Source organism: Calypte anna, chromosome 12 (genome assembly GCF_003957555.1).
Source record: "Calypte anna isolate BGI_N300 chromosome 12, bCalAnn1_v1.p, whole genome shotgun sequence".
NCBI classification, from domain to species: Eukaryota; Metazoa; Chordata; class Aves; order Apodiformes; family Trochilidae; genus Calypte; species Calypte anna.
The window spans coordinates 15,000,092-15,004,306 of record NC_044258.1 but is presented as its reverse complement, the minus strand read 5'-3'; positions in this window follow the sequence as shown (position 1 = coordinate 15,004,306).

The following is a 4,215-nucleotide window of genomic DNA, read 5'->3' as shown; positions in this document are numbered from 1 at the left end:
GCCTTTGCCCATCCCCAGCCTCTCTCCATGGGCTGTCCCATCAATTCCAGCTCCATTTCAGGAGCCTGTGAGGGAGGAAGGGCAGTGTGTTTTGTGTGATGCACAGCAGCCAGAACTGGGCCACCAAGGGCCAAGATAGCCTTGGTCAGTGTCCTTGAAATGGGTGAAGCAGTAGATGAGTGAGGGGTGGGATGTCTTCAAGAAGATGTTCTGCTTTACGCCCAGCAGAAACGCTGTCCTGCCCATCAGGCCTCAAGGAACAAGCAGGCACTAAATATCTCTCTTGACACTTCACTCCTTATAATCTATTGGAGACCCTGTGGAGAGAAAGTCTCCAGCCCCAGCCATGGTATTTCCCATGATTACTGAGCTGGAGGTAGTTATTTCCAGGTAAAACACTACTCATGGTGGATTGACTTTTTTTCTGCTTGGGATATGAGACTCTGAAGAACTAAATTTTAACAAAGTATTAATTACAATCTGATTCCTGCCATTAACCAGTGCTTTAAAAGGGTTTAACACAGCCTGTGAGAGGCAAAGTGCTTTCATGATAGTGCAGTTTTCTATTTCGTAGCTTTCCAAATGTTCCTTCACCTTGACTTGTGGTTATATTGTTTTCCTTTCCATTTTATTTCCTTTACCCATCTTCTTAATTTCCCTGCCCAGGGTGGCTGAGTACAGGACACACATGCTTTGAGAATGTTGAGAAATGGAAATGATTTGACCCATGGGACAAAATACCATGGACATGGCCTTACAAACACCTGGGGAAAGCTGGTTTTGTAGATTGCCCTTCCCTCCAATTAAAAAAAAATGAAAACAAGAAAAAAAAATCCCCACCCAACAGCAAAGGCCCCTTATGAATAGAAGCACAAGAGGGCAGTGTTAGGTTGGATTGAGTCACACACGGGTGGGATTGGCATGGGAACATTTTCTGGATGATTTATTTATCCAGTGGGGGGAGAGGGGGAGATGCCAACTCCCACCCAGCACTGGGTGGTGGCAGAGGCAGCCGAGCTCATCAACCACTTGCTTCACCTGGTTCAGGGGTAGCTGCCTTGTGACACTGCTTGGCAGGACATCTGGGGGAAGGGGTCTTGCTCCAGGGTCCTGACAGCCACCCTGACCCCCCCGGGGGTTGGCTTACAGCACCTTGTCTGTCTGTCTGTCTGTCTCTGCCCACTGGCATTTGGGTTCCTACCCTGGGCGCAGGGTTGCATTGGTGGCACATGCCTGAGAGCTCAGCAGAGCAGCTGATTCTTTATCTGCATCTGAGTTTAATGGGGTGGGAATGCCAATTCTTCATCAAATCTCTCCCCTGGCATGGCTGGGGGTGAGATGTCCCAGCTGCCACCATTTCTGATGGAGCTTTTATGCCATGCAACATCAGCCAGCATCCATGAGAACAAAACAAGCACCACAAGAACAAACATCCATGAGAACAGACCATGTTGGTCCAACACAGGGACTCACCAGCCCCGTGTTGTGCTGGTGACTGACACCTCACTGTGAGTACATTTTATGGGGCAACAAAAAAGGAGTTAAAAAAATAGAATATTATGCATGGAAATGGTCGTGAGTTTATAAAACTTAAGGTGTCCTTCCAGGGAATGGAGGGATGGAAAGAGGAACCTCTTCATAAAACAAGCATCACAACCCAATCAGGGTCTCGGTAACTTGATCTTTCAGAGCATGGGCCTGTTTTACCAGGAGCTCTTTGGCCTCTGAGGCTCCTTTGTCAGCCTTTTTCATGGATGATCTGAGGGTAGGGTTTATCTCTAACTTTTCCCCCATTTCCCAGGAAGCATGGTGCTAAAAGCAAAGGGTTCACGTGCAACTCTGATGGTTAATCTCGAAACAGGTACTGCAGCACTCGAAAAGTAAGGGCTGAGCAGAGACATGCATAATTTATTTCTGCCTGCAGACTGGGTGCTTTTGTGCTTTCTAGACTTCTGGTGGTTGTATCATACCTGGGACTGGACTTAAGCCGTGGACATGAGCACAATGCTTCAACCCCCAAATGAAGACCACTTAGGGACCCATTGGTGCTTCACACTGGCTCAGCCAAGCAAAGTCCTAGGAGATCCCATTGCAGGCTCAAAGCTTCAGGCACCTTTTTTTTTTTGATGTACACAAAAGACCTTGTTTTAATAGGAATTAATTAGCAGTTTAAATACTTGCAGGGTAGGAAATCCCCCACGGGGTATACTCGTTAAGGTTTCTTTACACATTACCTCCCAGGAGGATGCAGACTTCCCCTTACTTTCCAGTATCCCTTGCTGCTTCAGCAATAACTCCAGTAATTGTATTACAGCCACAAAGTACTATGACTGCAACCATAAAATCTTTCCAGTACTCATCCATTCCCCTGTGTTAGACAGGATTGTGATGGGCAATAATTTATAAAAGAGTCTGAGGTTATGGTGTCACATCTTCATGCCCGGGGTGCCTTTAAGCAGTGGTGAGGTGATAATGTCAGTGTAACCATACATCCTGTTTGCATTATTTATTGCTCTCATGAATGACAAATTTGTATTTTAAAATGGCAGAGACATTTATCTGCTGTCCCAAAAAGACAAATTATGAATGTGGCATAATCTTATCTCTGGGGCAGACGTTCCCTTCTATTATTCACATTTAATAAGAGGATGCATAATTAAAGGAAAGTAATTGACCTATTTTTAGGAACTTTGTATCTTGAATAAACAGGCAGCTAGTGCAGCTGTATGTGTGCTGCCAGGAGTCCTGCCTGTTGAAGCCATCTTCTTAGGCAGGTGTTCTGCATAATGACAAGGGAGAGGACTGGCTGCAAATGTCTACAGAATGGGGTAGCAGCACTGCATTCTCTTTAGGACTTGTAATTTTGGGGACATTTTGTAAAGGGCTATTTCCTTCTCCCATAGGTGGACCATATAGTTCGGGCAGAGGCTGAGGAGAGATGAATCCTGGTTGAATCCTGGCATTTTCACAGGTATTATTGTCCTGGTGATTTGGAAGAACCTCACATATGGAGTGACAGAATGGGGCAGGAATCCCCTTCAGTTTTCCCCATTTTAGTGACAATCACCAAAGACTCAAGGTGGCCAGCAAGTAGAAGGAGTTAAAGAGTGAAGTAATGCTGACTTATCCCATCAACAAAAATCAGTGCTTGCAATGCTGGCTGCCTCTCCCTCCACTGCCATGTGTGCCCTGCATGGTGTGGGGCTCCCTTGCAGCAGGGCGGGATGATTTTCTGGAACCCATTCTGCCACCCATAGCATGGGAGGGCAATCACAAAAACATCCTGTTAATTTTTCTGTTATTGTACTACATTTCCCCCTTTTTGAAAAATGTGACTAGTTCCTATTAAAAAAAAAAAAAAAGACCAGCTCCTTTTAGAACACTTCACACTTAGAGTGTATCCAGAGAGACAATAAGCCTGAGTAACAGCAAAAGAAATTGCAAGTAGATATATGGGAAAACTTCACAATGGATCAAATGCAAGAAAGACTGTGGGATCCTGGAGATATTCAGATACTCTGCATGAGGCTCTGAGAAACCTGATCCACCTTTGCAGTGAGTCCTGCTTGGATCAGGGGTTGGATTGGCAACCTCCAGTGAAGCCACCCAACCCAAACTACTCTGAATCTGGAAGCCAATCAGCTCCCTGACCACTTGAATCATAGGAAGCACATATGTGGGTGCCTGGGCAGCCCTAGGGTGGGGTCTGTGCCCCTGGGGAAGCCAAGAATGGGCTGGAAGGCATCGAGCAGCAGTGTTGTACATGCCCCAAATACAGGTACATGCTGTGCTTTTGGTGCTGCCAGGCAGAGCAGCCTTTGGTGCAGTTTATCACAGGGATTCAGGGGAATGATATTCAAGACTTTGTGCAAATTATGAGGATGCTGGGAAGCTGTTCTGACATCTGATGAGCCACCACTTTTCTGCTCTAAAAATTCTCTGTATCTGCTTATCCCTTGCAAAGTGACATGAGTACCAATGTGTCTGATTTTGAGAAGTGTGCTTTTTCCGTAGGTATTCAAGCTGCTTTGGATTGCATGATCATGAGAGCTGTCTCAGCTCCCACTTTGCTGTCATCCTCAGCACTCATAACCACTGCTTGAGATGTGCTGGGCTTGGGAATCAAGTCCTGGTGCAGCGCCAGGTGATTGCAGTCCTCTGCTGGATGAATGTGACCATGAAGTGATTGCCATCATCTGGCCCCTCCACTGGATA